This window comes from Chamaea fasciata, unplaced genomic scaffold, assembly GCF_029207755.1.
Source record: "Chamaea fasciata isolate MVZ Bird 193981 ecotype frontalis unplaced genomic scaffold, bChaFas1.0.hap1 SCAF_1, whole genome shotgun sequence".
Taxonomy (NCBI): domain Eukaryota; kingdom Metazoa; phylum Chordata; class Aves; order Passeriformes; family Sylviidae; genus Chamaea; species Chamaea fasciata.
Genome location: NW_027094086.1, coordinates 29,007,630 through 29,025,742, shown reverse-complemented (window position 1 = coordinate 29,025,742; position 18,113 = coordinate 29,007,630). Strand labels below are relative to the sequence as shown.

The 18,113-nt window shown below is 44.2% G+C and overlaps 1 protein-coding gene across 4 annotated transcripts in view; it reads right to left on the bottom strand.

Annotated features, from left to right (window-relative positions):
- The window catches only part of PAG1 (phosphoprotein membrane anchor with glycosphingolipid microdomains 1), a 106,592-nt gene extending 90,748 nt beyond the window's left edge, over positions 1–15,844 (bottom strand). For 2 of the 4 annotated variants that reach the window (XM_066179662.1, XM_066179690.1), the window contains exon 1: positions 15,578–15,844. The gene's annotated coding sequence lies outside the window, so the exon portion shown is untranslated. Of the gene's footprint in view, positions 1–4,522; positions 6,281–8,887; positions 8,976–15,577 lie in introns of those variants that run through there. The other 2 variants (XM_066179649.1, XM_066179673.1) reach the window with 2 other exon arrangements.
- Positions 15,845–18,113: the final 2,269 nt, after the last annotated feature.

Here is an 18,113-nt window from a genome sequence, read left to right as displayed (position 1 = left end):
GGGTTGTCCCCGGGGGCAGGGTGAGGGGGCAACTTCCTGGCTCAGGACCAGGACAGATAACCAGAGTGTCCCCAGGGAGCCCCCCAGCTCTTGTCCCAGCCCCTGCCTGAGCTACAGCATGGCTAACCCCCATCCCAAATGCTTGTCCCTTGTTTTTTTTTAAAGAAGCCTCATGATCAAGTAAGGCTATGAAGGCTGCAGCAAAAGTGTGTCAGTACACGCACCTCACTTCCCACCAATTCCCAAAACTATAGCAACAAACAAATAGATTCAATTACCAAGACAGACACCAGCCCAATTCAAGAGGATTGGAACATCCATTACAAGAAGATGCTGGAGGTGCAGCTTGATCACATTTACATGAAGAAATCATTTTATGCAAATCTCTCATCCACGGGTGAAGGCTGTACAGGAGAGGAGAAGCAGCACTGTACAGAGATTCACGATGCACAGCAGATAGGCAATTTAAGGTAAATCATACACTTCAGTTATACAGGACATATAACCTGGGGAGAAAGTGTGTGGCTTCAAAGTCATAAATTCTTTACAAATCATACAGCCTTCTCATGAAATATCCAGAAGGCCAAGCATCTATTTTTCACATTATTTTTTCTCCACTTCCACAAATCACAGCGAAAGTGAAGATGAATATCTTATCAAGAATGAGCTAGGTTTGGGGAAGGATGGACTTAGAGTGTGGAGTTAGGGGCTTGCAGGCAGGACAACAAGAACAGAAGGCTACAGGGCTGCTGTGCTCATCCACCTGGAAGGGAAGCATCAGAAGTCAAAAGGAGGGAACTGGAGTGGACTGAGGAAAGGAATTGTCCACCTGGTTACTCATAGCCTCCCAGGACTATCACTGCCAGCCTGTTCAAAATTACCACCTAATTTCCACCAAATATTTCAGGGTTTTTAAAATGAAATCCATTCCTCATATTCACAAATCACAGCTGCAGCATCCACATGTTGGGTGTGTTTTCTGTCAGCAGTGATGCCTCTTCAGAGCATTGGCCTTGCTCTGTACAACACACGATCACACCTCTGTATTCAATTCTCCAGCTCTCTTCAGCTTTTCTGTTGTGACACCTCAGCAGTTTGACACCTTCTCATCTTTCTTACCCAACACAACACCTGCCCAAATTCTCCTGCAGTAACCAATTCAACTGAGTTATTTTTTTCTGATGTCCTGCCTGGTGACCCTGCAAGCCTTCCAGTGCTCTTACAGGTATCAACCTTTGCACAGATATATACACAGTTCATAATTTTCTTTTATGTTGTAGACTCTTTACTCTTCAAAGTCTTTTTCAGATGTTCATGCTCAGCTTGCATCCAATTCAACACAGTCTGGCTGGGTTTTTTTTTTTTTTTTTTTTTTTTTTGTTGAAATCATTAGGGGCAGATACCCATCTGCTCAAGGATATTTCTGTAGTCTGAGCAACTCCTAACATTTGTGCTTTCAGCAGACCACTGTTTCTGCTTGCTTATATACACATGCCTTAAGTGACTTCTGCAATGTATTTAAGCAGCTTCCCATACTGAGCCTGAGGATACTAATTTTCTCTCTTCTGACTTTCTCTTGTTTTCGACTGATCTGCTGTTATTTGTGTGTCGGACAAGCACTTCAGTGTATAAAAAGCCTTTGAGGTTAAAAGATACATTTTGACACACTAGTTTAGAATTTTTCTGAAACTCTTCAAAGTCTTGGAGCAAATTTTCTTCGTATTACCTGTTTGCCTAAATGCAACAGCGGTGTTATTCTTGAGTTCACTGTTTATGTCACATGTGCAGTCACATAAGGCAAATAAAATATACAACAGAAAAAAAAAACAAAACCCAATTTATTTTCTTACTAGCAACAGATATTGGCATGTCTTATTTGTATCAACTGGTTGCAATAAAAAGACAGAAATACCATTTTTTTTTCTCAGCTTTAAGACTGTAGCGTTTTTACATGACCAAAACTAAAAATAAATGTACCTCTTGTATAATAAAGAGCAAATGTAACAATCATTTCATCCATGCAGTTACCTCTCTGCACCACCAGGGGTTCATATGTACAATCCCTCCAAAGCCACCACAGGGCACAAAATGGAAATTAAAAAGTGACATGAAATCTACATTTTCACTTATCATGGAAATCTTCTCAGTGGCTATTGCTCATGGCTATGCCTGTCAACATTTGCAACCTTGTGCTTAACAAAAAAGTCTGATTCTGAACATTTCTAAGTATTTTTAAATCAACTAAAATACCATATGAACTCCAATCCTCCTAAGCATTTTTCTTCCTATACGACACACTTTAGGTACCAAAGACAAAGAACAAAATCTCTTTTCTGGAGGAAGGGATATTTCTCTTGGCTAAACTCGTTCCTACCTAAGTCTACATTCACTTCCTAGGTCAGATGTAAAAAGAAGCAGCTGTCATCCGTTTTGCAGTTCACTGAGGTCTCACCACTCTGTCACACATGCAGCTGTTTCTCTTCTGAAGTCTTTGCTATTGCAAGTATATTCAAATCTTAAATGGTACATAAGCTCTTGTGAATGCCTTTAATTGAGCAAGACCTATGTAAAGGCTTGGATTTCATATTATCCTAAAATAGTAACGCTCCTTCCCCTTTGGGACAACCACACAACTTACTGTAAAACTGCTCCTCTTTTGCCTCAAAAAACTATCCCTGACCTGGAAAACCTACCACTGTCTCCAAGGATTGCACTAGAGCAATAATATTTACACTGAGAAGGCAGCACCCGTATGTCTAAGATCAGGCTCTCAGCGAATTTTAAAAACCCCAAATACAAAATAAATTTATGTGCAAAAAACTTCAGTCCTAATTTTTCAAAAAGAGAATCCAGAGATAAAGATAAATTGAACATCTACAGTCAAAGGGTAACACTACTGTTGGTATCCTGTTAATGAAGATTAAAGCTATGCCTGTAATTAATACAAAATCAGTTTGCAAAAGGCAAGGAGAGGAGGCTGAGGTCACTGATAAACAGCTCCACTCCTCCCACCTGCATCAAAAGCAGCACATTTGGTGGGGCCTGTTTACAGGGGTGTTACCTCACCAGGAGAAAGGAACACCTAACCACTGCGGTTTACAAAAGCCCTGCCTGTAGGCCTGTGTTGATAAAAGTCTCCTGGCCTTGAGTCTTGGGTATGAGGCTGCTAAAGGCCTATTAATATGACAGCTAAGCCCAGCACCTCATCTGCCGTGCTGTGGAGGCACACAGGACACGATGCCAGCTAGAAAGTGCCTGAAAACAGTTAGTAAGCAACAGGCTTTAAAGGAAAGGATATACTTCAAAAAAAGCAAGACAAAGGGTTTGCACAATAAGCATTATTTGTCCAACATTTACAGGCTCAAGTCTCCACAAAGAATGAGATTCTCCCTTATTTTTCACCTGCATATTCAAAACAGTGATGAACTAACTGCTCTTTTGCACATATCCTGCAGAAAAAGGAGACAGCAGATATTGCACCCCAGCTTTACAACTGAGGGAACACCTAAAGGATTTTATATTTTAAAAACTAAAGGTGAAGAAGTGGGAGCAAACTGAGAAGTGTATCACTATCCTTTTCTTCAGTGAGAATGGAGAACCTTTTACAAATTAAAAAAAAAAACAAAAAACAAAAAAACAACCAAAACCAAACTGGAGACCTGTTACTTCAGAACAGGCTCTCTTAAAAAACCTGTGTCTGCAAAGAAGGAGGTATAGAGGTAGCCCTTACCTCCCATCCAGCACAGCTGCTAAAGAGTGCAGTTGGTGCTGCCGCAGAATCAGAGCAAGGTGGGAAGGGACCTTTGGAGGTCACTTGATCCAATATCTCTACTCAACTAGGGTCTCCCAGAGCTGCTTGCCCAGGAGCGTGTCCAGATGGGTTTTGAATACCTCCAAGGTATTCAAAGGAGACTCCAGGAAAACCTGTACCAGTACTCAGCCACCCCCACAGTGAAAACACTGTTTCTGGGAGTGCAGAAGGAACCTCCTGTATTTCTGGTTTTGCCCCTGTCTTGTCACTGGGCACCACTGAAAACAGCCTGGCTCTGTCCTGTTAGTGACCACCCTTCAGGTAGTCCTACAGATTGACAACATTCTCCCCTGAGCTTCTCTTCTCCAGGCTGAACAGCCCCAGTTCTCTCAGCTTCTCCTCATATGAGAGATGCTCCAGTCACTTAATCATCTTCACGGCCCTTTGTAAAACTCCCTCCAATATGTCCATTTCTCTTCAGTACTGGGGATCTCAGAACTGGTGTGGTCTCACGAGTGCCTAGAAGAGGGGCAGGATCACCTCCCTCCACTTGCTGTCAGTATTTTGTCTAAGGCAGCCCAGGTCACAGTTTATCTTCTTTGTCACAAGGGCTCACTTGCCAGTTCACGTTCAACTTGATGTCCACCAGAACCCCTGGAAGGCAGAACCTTTTCTGCCTTCCAAATGGTCATCCCCCTGCACATATTAGTGCCTGGGGCTGTTCCTCCCCGTGGGAAGGATTTGGCACTTCCCCCTGTTCCCAGTACCTACCACTGAGAAGCTCAGCACTGGATGTGGGATAACTCCCAGTTGCTCTCGGAAGCATTCCTCAGCTGGGCCAGCCACAGCAGGAAACCAGATTCTGGTCAGCTTGTAAATGATCTGTGATCCTTGATCCCATGTTGGCTATATGCCCCAGCAGGGCCCACTTCACAGTCTGCACTGTATCGGCATCTCCTCGTTTAAAGCTCCAGAGGCGCTGAATTGCCAGGCTGTGCTTTGGGAAGTTAACTCTTTCCTGTACCAAACACGATCATTCCTGGGGCTGAGGGACAAAAGTCTTCTGGAGGTGATCAAGCAGGAGGGTGGAAAACGCAAGTTTAAGTTTCAGTCCCAGCACTCCTGTACTGCTAAACTGAAACATCAGATACAGGAAGGAAGAGAAAGCAGCGCTGCACTTCTCCCTGACACCAAAACCTCACCCTTTACCACACAATTGATTGAACAGCTGTAATTTTTTTGCAAGAGCTTGCTCCTGTCTGCACACATCAGGCTGGTGCACACACACACCACAGGTACTGGAGTGTTAATAAAACCAGGTAGCTAGGTGTTTAAAAGGCATCAATCTCACAGCCCTCGTCCTGATCATTTACCCACAGCAACCCTCACACTTATTTTTTCTGAATTCAGTCTTTTTAAGTGCCAGCCGCTGATGAACTGCAGGGAACATAATTTTTATTAAATGATGAACACTTAAACATTAGCATTATACTTCAGAAAATCAATTTCCTATTGCCTATGAACAGATGGCTAAAGCCCAGAAATTCCCAAGAGTTTTCTGTGTGCACTTTTTTGGTTAGTTTTGGGGGTTTGGATTCTTTCTCTTCTTTTTTTTTTTTTTTTTCCCTCTCTTTTCTCTAGAATCCCATGAAAGAAAGCCTTTGCTGTTTAAAGTGGTTACTTCTTTTCAAGCACCAGTGTAATCAATTATACAAGCTAATACTTAATACAGGAAATACAACTCCTCTGTGAAGCAAGGCACATATCATGCTGGCTGGAACATGGAAATCGCCAAGACTTTGAAATTCTGCTTCTCAGGGAATCACACCACTGCAATGTATAATTTCTGCCTAGCTAAGAAAACCACAAAAAACACAAGTTTTCTTGTTTACTGTGTTTCTTGAATAAAATATTTACTGCTGATTAAAACTAACAACTTCTGTTAATTTCACCACTGTCCAAGAACTAATATTTCAGTAATTCCCACAGCTGGGAGAAGCAAAAAGTGATAAAAATCAACCAAGGGTTTCCAGGTTCCCAGATTGCCAGACACGAGGTCCAAGCCTCCAGGGCTTTGATGTCTCAGGGCAGCTACAACCAGCTCCTTGGGCCATCCCTACAGGAGTCTGGAAGTTCCATCACCCATTTCACAGACCGGGCTTCTCCTCCCAGACCAGATGTTGATGTCCCTACTGAGAACCAACTGCACCATGTTACTTGTGCATGCTATGCCTGAGTGCTGAGTAAACACAAAACACAGAAATGCTGAGTTACTTGCTGCCTGCCTGCTTTGCCAAGTAATTAATATAGCTAATTATGCTTCATAATAATGGCTTCCTGTTTCGATGGGAAACCAATCCTCTGCTTCTGGTTTGCTTTCCCCAGTTCTTCTGCAGGGGTGCTTTTAGCCAAACCTGTTGAGGAAAATGATAACAAGATCACCTGGAAACCAGCATCCATTAAATCAGTGTAACTGATCAGGCCCCACACCAGACCCAGATATCACCTCCTCCCCTATCATTCACCTGACTGTTAATGCTAATCAATTCCTGGTATATTAGCTTTCTAGGAATGAGATGGACTTGTCAAGCAAAATTAAAGATGGAGGCACAAGTGAGTAAGAGCTTCAGGGTTCACTCACACAAATTAAAATATACAATTGATACCAAAATGTAAATCAAGAGTATGAAATTGAATTTTCAAGATTTGCAAAAAAGAAATTCATTCCTTCTTGTACTTCAATCAATATAATTGACTGGAACAATTTAAAAGACTTGACAGACTGTCCACCAAGATACCCTGGAAAACCAAACTGTTGTACCTCTACATTATTAGCATAAAAGCCTTTCCCAATAAACTGGCAAATTTCATTTACTAAACTGCCAGGAATATTTTCTTCCAAATTCAGTTATAAACACCAAAAAGTGACTAGGTGTTTGCATCCCTTCTGATTACCAAGGACATACTTAAGAAAAAAGATAAAACAGAAGGGAAAGAACATCATATTAGAAAAGTCAAAGTGCATTAACAGATAATATTTGAAGTACACATTCAGTATAGGTGGTCCATAGGTTTACCTCAGGTCCACATGCATAATGTCACATGCTGCTGCTCCCCTGAGTGATAAATTAACCCACAGAGAAAAGCTCTGTGACAAGTCTCTTCACAAGTCACGAAATGGAGGTCACTGTGCCAGCCAGCAAATGACACATTAAAAAGGGGGAAAAAAGGCAAGAAATGCTCTTTATGCTTTCCACTTCAGTATAAACATGAGGGATTTATTTCACTAATCCATGGCTGGCAGTGTCAGGGCTACTTGGAACTGCAGAGACAGAGAAATATCCAATTTTCAAATCCCCTCCAGCTACATGAAGGTAAGAAAGAAGAGCACGTCTGCCCCCACAGAGCTGTTATTGCACCGCTGCCAACACCATCTCCTGAAAAGGCTGAGCTAAGGGAAGGGACAGCCCCTCCTATAACTAGGGGAGTCAATTATGATGGCCAAGGTCCTTCCAAAATATACCTTTTTACAGAGTTCTCATTCATAGCTTATTTTGCTGGTCTGATTACAACATTACATTCCTATAGGTAGTGTGTGAGGGGAATTGCACAAATAACTTTGGCTAGACAAATATGAATTTACTTAGACTTATTTAAACATGAGGTCGCAGTTGACCCTTCTGGGGGCAAAGCAGTGTCGTTTCTTACAAAATGTACGAAAAATCAGGCAATATTTGACAGCACATCAAAGTGTGAGACAGAATACATACACATCCAGTTTGGCCTTTCTGTACTTTCTTCTTCTTTTTCCTAAGGCAAGCAAATCTATAAAGCCTCTCATTTAATGTGTTAGATTAATAAATGATGAAGCTACAAACATGAGAGCCCCAACCTTTCACGGTGTGTGTTCAATTATTTTGCATTTAACAAGAGTAAAGGAAAACTAATTTAATCTCTGTAATTGCCAAACGAAATGACACAACCTTACCTATTATAACAGATCAAAACAATACACGTACATTTACCAAGTTGTGGTAAAACCTGTAATTTTTACTCTGAATAGCTTTTATTTTGAAACATTAGCTTCCATTTGTGGAAAAGTACCAAATGTTGCAGTAGAGACCACAGAGATTGTGCTTTCCCCCACAGCTAGGCTCAGGATCAGAGCTATTTAAGCTAAGCTCTCTGACAGTATTTCAAAAGAAAGTAAAACTCTATTTTGGAATATGCTTGGTGAATATTCCCAACTAAAGTAAGTCTGCAACCACAGGCCTTCTAGTTTGCAGGCTCTAACAGTCTGAATGTTGGTCTGTGCAGTCCACGAGAAGGAAAAGGAGCTGTTATTCGTTGAAGGAAGAAACTTCTGGAGACAGTGCAGTTTGTTAGGAAATCACCCACAACACCATCAGTAGCAAATCGTTCAGCAACCTCTTCAGCAATGTCTTCCTGTCTCTCCCTCACCCTCCAGTCTCCTAAACCAGCATGCCTGGCTGGCAGCCTGAGCAGTGGCATGTGTCAGAGTGTGGTGTAGGCACTAGTGCTCCTCCGCACCCCTTATTCCCAAACCTGAACCCCTCTTCCATGGCTCTTAACTCCTACTCTCACTGGCCTCCTCATTAACTCTCCCTCAACCACAGCAGCAGCCCTAGAAGAAGGTGTCAGGTTATCCTTCTCCATGTACCTTTTCCGATTTGAATTCACATTGCTTGGACATGAGGAACAGCCCGCTATCGGCAGCACCCCAGGGACGCTTTCTCTGCAGCCCTGCCCCGTGACACGAGCCCTTTCCCAGTCTCTGGAAACAGCCCACCTGAGGCAACTGAACACTTCCCTTTGCCATTTTCTTGTGGGCACACCCCAGAGGTGGCTCACAGCTGTGTGGCAACAAGCATATCCAGGGCTTTTTCTCATTCAGTCACTTCTGAACGATGAGCCTCTAATCCCTTTGGCTTCAGCTGCAAAATTCCCATTGATTGATAATGGATTTTCCACTGATGTAGAATCGGGCACTTCGACTACACCACTACGAATTAACAGAAGAGAGCTCTGTTAATCCTTTATAAGCAAGCTTAATCTTGTGGTTTAGAGAATGAGCAAAGGCTCTGTTCTTTCCAGTACCAGCCAGAATGTGATTACCATTTCAAAAAATCTTTCTCATTTTCTTTGATTGATCCAATATTTCTTCGGAAGACATAAATCCAGACACCACCACAGATGCATACGCCTGCCAAGCAAAAAAAGGAAGTGTTTGAGCTATGAATCCTGAAGCCGAAAACTGGGATCAGCACTCCAGGACTTCCAGTTAGTCCACAGAAAGTGCTGTCATCTAGAAATGGCAGTCTGACAAAGCCTTTACAGCATTCACCTTTCAATTAAAAAGAGTAACATCTGAAACCTCACATTAAAATAGCTGTAAGATTTGCTAGGGTTCTCTCTCAATGATGTGATTTGATCATTTCCTGTACATTAGCAATAGTCAGGGCTATTAAATGCGAGCAAGTATTAGCACCTTTAAAGGCTGTTACAGAATCTGGCTAATAACTCTGAAGCAATCATGTCATCAAAAAGATGAACTGAACTTACATTAAGACATTTTTTCCATTAAAACAAGATTTTCTTGGATCAATTCAGACTTTAGGTCAGTGGACACAGAACAGTTCTTTTTTCACAGAAAAGGAAATTCATCACTATGCATCAATGTCTGGTAAATGGGAACTCACTCTAGCTCCAATGAGAAAGCACTGCTCACCAAGACTTGTCCCACTGGCAGCAAACAGCCTGAGCAAGGATACTTAATGGTATCCTAAGCAGTAAAATCACGAAAGATCAAGCCCAAATATTACAGCTGCAATTGGTACTGAACAGCAAATGACCCTTAATTTGATGTCCTGTCCTGCAGCACACTAGATGCAAAGATTTAATTGATTTAGTAATTCATCGTCCGAACTGCTTCTATGCTAGGATGCAAAGAAGTCTTAAGTACAGCACCTTAGTGGTTCCTCTAAAACACTGGAATGTCACATATCTCCATAAAATGTTTACCTTTGTCAAGCATTTCACTGCCACTGTTTAGCTGGATGACCTTTGGAAGGAGCAGCGGAGGCTGACGTGCGCCTTCATTAAAGCAGCACCTCCTTCTTCGCCCGCCAGCGAGAACAATGAGCGCGGGAGGGAAGAGGTGAGCAATCCACGGAGTAATGAAGAGATTTTGTTTCAGAGGGTTATCAATTATTTATGAGCAAATCCCCAGATGAACACATCCGAAGCTGAGCAGTTTTTAATACGTTTCACTTCTGTACACACGGCACAATGCAACCAGACACGAGCTAAACTGGACTGGTCTGATTATTTGAGGTGTCAAACAGTGAGTTCAGTCTGGACATTAGTAAATCACCACTATGTTTTTCAAAGTACAATGATCTCCTAGATTTAAATCTCTTTCACAAAAGTCCTCTAAGACTCACAGAAATAATTCTTTACAGTATTTCCCATACATCAAGATCTCAGCAAAGAAAAAATCTTATCCTGAAGAATTTCTGTAATTACGCTGATATAGCTCTCTAAATAGTCTAATACTCAAATTCTAATATTGCCCAGCTGTGAATGGGATTTTATCCCACAATGGGATTAAACAGATCTGAACTTTTCCTATTAAGAAAAGATAAGACCAAGTAAAGGTCTTTTTCTCCAGAACAGGGTTTATCCTTTTTAAAACAAAGACTTGCTTTTAAAGTAAAATTGTTTTACAACTGTGGTTTTTAAAGAGAAGACCTGAAAACTCTTTCCATGAAATGGGAAAGACAAACATTACACATTTTTTACAAGCAAGGGCAGTGAAACCAAACAGCTGTATGTGCAAGACACGCTTTGCACAAAAAGTCATTAATCTGTTTACAAATGTTATCATTGAAAACAGTCATCCTGCAAGACTTGAAATGAAACCCAATCCACTGGCATGCAGTGAATGCCCATATCTGCAGAACCGTGCTCTGAGCTCCAGTTTCCCACAGCTTCCAACCAAGACGCTGCCAAAGTCACCACCACCACTGCAGTCACACTTCAATGGCTGTGTCTATGGCAGCTGACACAATAGCCCCGATGCCACCTTAACACCTTAACAAACTCAGGTACTTAGAGCCGGGACCCCACCTGGGGCATGGCCAGGATGTGTCCTGCAGTGCAAGCCCCACAGTCAGGTTTGCACCTGGCCAAGCAGTGGCATGCCATGCACAGGTGACCAGAGGAAGGCAGCCAGTCATCCTGAGCTTGGGGGGCTCTCACGGTGCAGCCTGGGCTGAGCACAGCCCTGTAGGTCCCCCTGCCTCTCAGAGTCTTGTCTGCAAGCTGCCTTCCAAAGGGAAATGTCTGAGGAGACACACAGCAAATAATACATTTTAAACTACACATGGAAAGAACACTTCCTGCCTTTAGTGCACAATAACTCAGGAGAAGAGACAGTCTCTCACATTCCCACTGCCCTCTCTCCTTTAGGCCAGCACCTACACAGCTCCAGGAGCAAGCTCCATTCCCTGCTTAGCCTGGGTAGATTAACTGCTCCAATATTAAGAAAACAACCAAAAAAAGCCACTTAGAAATCCATTTTAGATTTGTTTGCATTACTTTAAAAGGTTTGCTATATATTTGGATGAAAGAAGCCCATTAAGTACATCTATATTTACTTCATTACAGCGTGGCTCTTGAAGTTAGATGAAAAGATTTACCCTGGCCAAGTTTGTTTATTCATCAACATCAGCTAGATATATTTTCAAAGGCTCATCCTCATCGCATTTACATGAAAGCACACTTTTTTTTTCTTTTCCCAACAGTTGTAAGGCATCCTGAGAGATATGAAAGGGCAAAAAAAAACTCTAGTGAGAATTACAAAATCAAGGAACAGTAGAGGCACAATTCCTACCATTTCTGCTTATTAATGGAGGTGGAAACCCACTCTTTCCCACCTGGAGTCATTCGTCTCACCCGGTAGATGTATCAACAGCAACAAAGTGCAGCTAGATGCTCAGAGCCCCTGCCTCAAGCCCCGATAAAGGCACCTGGCACACTGCTTACCCATGAACACAAGGGAAGTGTTAACCCCTCCCGAAGCTCAAGATCTTAAGCAAACGTAGCCTCCCAAGTTTCTAAAGTTTTTCTCTCCACTTTGAGAAGAAAAATTAGATGTTTTTTCCTCACAGGTGGCATTGAAGACGAGCTCTTCATTACTGCTAGCAAAGTATGAAGTAGAAGCGCAGCCTACCAATGATCGAAACCAATTGTATGAGTCCTAGTTATCTTTGACAGGAACCCAAATATAACTTGGTACTTGCATGCCTTTATTATCAAAATTTTATCCTCAAGTTGTTTAAATATTTAAGTGACTTTTATGGGCACTATCTCTCCTTGTGAGTTTACGCTTTCCCACGGAAGACTTCCAGAGTGATTAACAATGCTGATCTTTATACTTCACACTGACTATTCATTCATCCTTTCTAAAACGAATACCGCTTACATACGACCCAAGAGGGCTGTAACAAGGCGTTATTTATCCACCCTAATAATCTGCTGTGGCTGCTTTAATTAAAACTGGGTTATATCACATCCATGAAGCAAAGGCACACCTCCTGTCACTTGTCATCTCCACCTCACAGCTGCGCTTGGTGTACCTTCTCAGGAGCAAGCTTTGGAGGTCCCACCACCTGCAGCTTGCCCACCCCTGCCCAGGTAACTGAAGGCACAGTGTTGCCAAAAAAACTGCTTCATCACAGAAGAGAAGCAGAATGAAACTGCAGAGGGGTTTGCAGTTTGGGGCCCTGAGTGAGTCACTGAACACCTGCAGGCTGCCATTCACCCCAGTTCACAAGCAGGGCACCACTGCTGGCATGGCACATGTGGATTTTGGGAGGTGAAGGGACCAGGGGGAAGGAGCAACTGATAGAGAACCTCTGGCACAGCACAGCAATTCAGAGTATGAGGGGCACCTGGATGGAGATGGGGGAACAGCAACCAAGGACATCTCAACAACCTGCAGTAGATTGGCAGCCAAATCAGGATCCAGCTTCCTCATCTGTTTTGCAGCTTTCACAGGCCCTCCATGAGCCGACATGATTGCACAGTGATTTCAAAATTTGGAGTTTACTTCTGGTAGTATTGCACAAAGGAGAGTGAACTGCTTGCCCTTCCCATGTTTCACTCCATGCAAGCACTATCTTAGCATATAAACATTTACAAATGGACCATTTTCCCTTAGAAGAAACTTGAGCTTCTTCCCTCACCAAAACTTTTTTGGCATTATTATGCGCAGTATAAGGCCTGCTTCTGATGGCATCCTTGGGGTGCTGGGATGGGCAGCAAGCAGCCAGGGCAGCCTGCCTGCAAGCTACAGGCTGTGCAACCAGGGCTTCATCCAGTACCTCTCCCCTGCTGGCTCCGTGCAGGGCCTGGACCAGCACTTGCTATACATTCAGCAAACCCTAGAGCATGAGAGGGGGCCACTCCCCATCTCAGCTCAGCAGCCTGGAGATAAAGGCGAGTGGCAGCACTCTGCACCCCTTCACCCTGCCTGGGCTCCCTCCCAGTCACAGCACAGCCACCAGACTACAGGACAAATGCCCCTCCTCACTGCTGCTCCAGGGCTGAGCTATCCTCACATCCTGTGCCTGAAACCTGCCCCATTCTCAAGACCTGGAAGCAGAGATGTTGCTGTAGGGGCCTGGGTAATGTTATTTGAATGATTTATTGGTTTGTCACATGGTTTTGAGTCTTCTTGGTTTAATAATTTTATTCTTGCATTATATTTTACAGTTACAAATTATATGGGTTTGGAACTACTTTGAAAAAGCCCCTCAGTTCTCTATCCCCATCCTTACTGGAAGTAAAATAACTGTCCTGTTCCAGCCACTGAACTCAACAACAGTTTTCCATGGGCATCAATGAGCATTTAACTCCTTTGTGTGTCAATGAAGTTTCCAGTGCTCTGGGAAAGAGGGTTCCTTAACTAAATGCCATGCACATTCAGCAAGAGAAACTTGATCACTTTTCTTGTAGACTCCTCAGTGCTCCCTAAAATATAAATTAACTCTCAGATCATCAAAATTTCCTTGTTTAGGACTTGGAATCCAGTTGCCATTTTCTGATCAATATAACTTTAACAGCAGAATAAATGCAGAACTTAAGTTATCTAGTAGTAGTCATTTGTACACAATAGATGATCTAAAGCCACATTCACTTTCAAATACCTGGTAACAGGGCTTATGAGGAGCACTGTGTCTTAAAACACAATGGATTACCCATTTCTTTTCCTCATTAAATTATATCTCATAAAAGGAACCAAACAAAAGATAGGTGAGTTTGATGACCGTCATATCCCACAACCTTTATTCATACGAGCAATGCATTGCCTCTAGATCAGGTTCTCATTTGGAAGTTGAAGATCCCCATTGCTGACCTGAATATTGATTTTATGTTAATAAAAATCTGTGTTGAAATGCTGGTTAACTATAAAATTGCTCTAGTACTTCAGGCCTGCAAGGTGTCACACGAGCTGTACTATTTTCTTTTTCAACGAGTGCAGAAGCCACTCAACCCTTACAGGAGATGCCCCGCAGGCTGCAGAATTTGGCCTTTGTTAAATAAGCTAAGAATTAATCACTTTTGCAATTAGGGGAGGCACTTTTGCTATAACAAAGATGTGCACCTGAAAAATTTTTAAAGATGTAAAATAAAACCCCACAGAATTTGAAATGTTTTGCTCTGTATCACCTAAGAGAAACAAATACAATGACAACGTACTTCCATTTACCTACTGGGTATCTCCAGCAGTGTTTGCTTCTACAAATTATCTTAACAGATGCTGCTCCAATCATCACTTCTCTGCAACACAGACAGACTTTGAGAGGACTAAGGAGGATTTGCCTCTGGTTTCACACAGCGCACTCGATTTTTTGATGTTTAATTTAATAAAATAAGAACTCTGGATAAAAGTTAATCAAGCGCAGCTGCTAGCTTCGTAGGCTGCTAAGAAGAGGGAAAATATTTTCTGCCAAAATTTTACTCTTTCTCTGTCTCACTCTTTTTCTACATTTATTGCTTAGTATTATTTCAAAGGCCATTCCTTTTACAAATGTAATCAACTCATGTATTCAGCACCACAGATGATATATTACTCTCCTTAAAACCAAATCCCTGAAGAATAGATTAGAAAGAAAGGTTAAAGAGCTCTGTCGTTCAAAGCACTATAGTTCAGACACCTATAAATCACCGTATTTGTTTATTTAGCTAATTGGTCCATTAGCCTCCGTACCATCCCAAGCTGCACAACTTTCTGGTGTGACCGTGGGCCACTTTCTCCTTTCCCTCTCCGGAGCACGGAGAGAGCCGAAAGCCCCGCGCAGCACACCCGGCACACGACGCGTTAGGGACAAACTGCGCCCGCAGCTCCGCTCAAGGAGCGGCCCCCGCTCGCCCCAGCGATCCCTTCCACCTGAAGACTTTCCAATCCCGAGAACAGATGCCACAGTGAAACAAACTGGAGCCTGTCACTACGTAATAGGATTTCAATGGAAGTACGTCTACGGGGCTGGCTGGCAGCAGCGGGAGCGGGGAGGCGCGGTAACCCCGCGCGGCGGAGATCCGCACAGCTGACCCCGCCGGGGCCGTGCCCCGCACCTGTGACCGCCACTGTCACCGTCCGCAGCACCGCCGCCGCGCCGCGCCCGCCCGCAGCGCGGACCGCGGCCGGGCACGGGCAGCCCCGCAGCGGCCCCCGCAGCCACTGCACCAGCACCCCCCGAAACACAGACACGGCAACTTCGCGCACCGCCCCCAACTCACCGGGAGGCGCCGGTCCCGCGGAGCGCTGCGTCCCTGGATGCCGCCTCCCGCGGAGCGCAGCCCGCAGGGGCCGGGCAGCGGCGCGGCCAGGGACAGCAGGGAGGAGAGGCAGCAAGTTGCGGCGCGTCTCTCGCCTCTCCTCTCCTTTTCTCTCCCTACCCGCCTCCTCCTCCTCTCCTCCTCCCCCTCTCTCCCTCCCCCTCCTCCGCCCGGCGGGAGGGTCGGGGGAGGCGGCGGAGGGGCCGGAGCGCGGCCGCGGAGCGCGGCGCGGGCACTGCGCATGTCCCCGCGCCCGCCGGGAGCCGGGAGCGGAGCGATGGATGCGGCGGCGCCGCGGGCCGGCAGCGAGCGCAGCGCGGTCCCGGCGCGCCCCTGCGGAGGCTGCGGGGGCACGGCTGCCGCCGCCGCAGCGCCTCGCTCCGCTGCCCACCTTGCGGCACTGCCGCGGCCCCGGGGGGCTCTTGGCCGCCCCCGAGCAGCGGGGAGCAGCCGGGGCCGGGCCGGCGCTGCGGCGGCGGATGCTGGGGCCGCCGCCCCGATTGCTGCACAGGGGGCTGCGCGGCTGGAGGATGCTCCGGTGGCCGGCCTGAAAAGGTGGAAAAAATTGAGGAAGCATCCTGGTCTTGGTTTTGGTTTTTTTCCTCCTCGTTAAGTGAGCGTGACTAAAGAAGACAGGTATTTTGGCAAAAGGAACCTCGGCGTCGTTACTGGTGGCTTTTTAATGTTGCACCAAGGTCTTTAAGCAAAAGAAATAATCGTATTTTTCCATGATGTAGGGAAGTGCAAGGACTGCAAGTGAAAAGCACTGTAAGAGCAAAGACAGGAAAGACTGCAAAAGCAAAATACCTAACTGAGATCTCTGGGGATTTTTTAGGGAAATTGCACAATTACTTCAAGTTTCCACCCATATGTAAGGACTGACTTAACACCCAGTGAGCTCTTACTTCCTGAGAATAAGTTCAAACCCCATATGCCATTCTGCAGTAGCAGTGCTGTCAGATGCATGGCTGGCTCAAGGTTTGAGCCTGGATCTGTATTTGGTGTTTTCCAAGCAAGGATTTGCCTGTGCAGGAAAAGTGCTGGTTTGTTGCTTGGTTGGTTGCTTGGGGTTTTTTGGAAATCCAAATAGAACAGTACCACCAGCATTTTCATTTTCACCCGATCTTTGCAAGATTATAGCACAGTTTCTTATCTCCATGCATATCCATCCAATGAATCCTCAGAGCTGATCCTTTCTTCATCCCACCTTTCATTATTGCCAGCTGTTGGGTTCCTCTGTTGATTTAACTTTTTTTTTTTTTTTAATCTTCTTTGAGCTCTTTATCCAACAACTTCTGTCTGTACTGGGTGACATAGTCCATGATTAGCAGAGTCCAGCCCATCTCACTTTGTCCACGTGGCCCCTGCAACAAAATGCATATTATTCTGGCATGTAACCTGCAAGTTCTTGTAATATCCAGCTGATGGTTGCCATTTTACCAGTCTGATGTTGCTTTCTTCTCTGTTCCAGACATGCCACTATACTGGTGCACTCTAGCTGACCTAATGATGTTTTTCTCAGACTTTGTTTTCTGTAGTTTTTTTTACCTGCAGTTCTTGCAGAAAGTTCCCATCAAATCATTCCATTAGAAACAAGAAGACTTTGTGAGACCCATAACATCTGTATTCAAATCCCACAGGGTGACTTTGCAATGAACCCAGCTACCTGAGGGACTTTAACTCTTCCACCTCCAACTGGTTTCTTGTTGCTGTAGTCAGTGAGGATTTGCACATGTGTAGAGTCTTGATGATTTGCAGATGTGGAGTCTTGAATTGGCACTTTTGTTGCACCTCTGCATTCCTTCTTTCCTGACCAGTGGTTCTCCTGCTCTGCTCAAGCCTTGTAGATGTCCTATAAAGAGTGGTAGGCCATCATATCCATTTGGTGCCTTTGTAGTGTTTTCAGTTTAAAGTATGAATTGTGAAACTGTGATTTGTAGAAAATTTTGGAGGCTAACAGTAGTCTGTAGGTCCAAAAAGACTGGAAACAAATGTTCTAGCAGCTACTCCCCTTCAGCTGTATCTTTTGGCACAGTTCAATGTCATCAGCAAAATACAGTTTTCATTGAGTCTTGTACAAGGGATGTGCAAAGCATGCCAGTACACTGAAACCCAGTGGAGCTTTCCATCTCTTTAACCCTGCTGTAGATGTTCTTCCAGATAGTTTATTTGGATTTAATTAGTTGAAAAAAAACCTTTCAAAAACCATAAGCTTAATCAAGTCCATATATTTGCTTGTGAACAAGAGTCACTGCATGTGGTATTAAGGGGTATTACCATAGCGATCTGGATTCTCACCTTAACCTGTACTCCTGTTAAGAAGGAAACAAAGCCGAAGACAGTTCCAAAGGAGAGAGGTGGCTTTTGTTTGCTTCTTCCTTTCTTCTCTCCCACCTCTCCTCTCCCCTTTGCCCTCCAGCTCCAAATACCTTTTGGTTTAATTTATCTGCCTCTGCATTTAGGAAGAAGACAATATTGGATGTTTCTCTTTTAGATC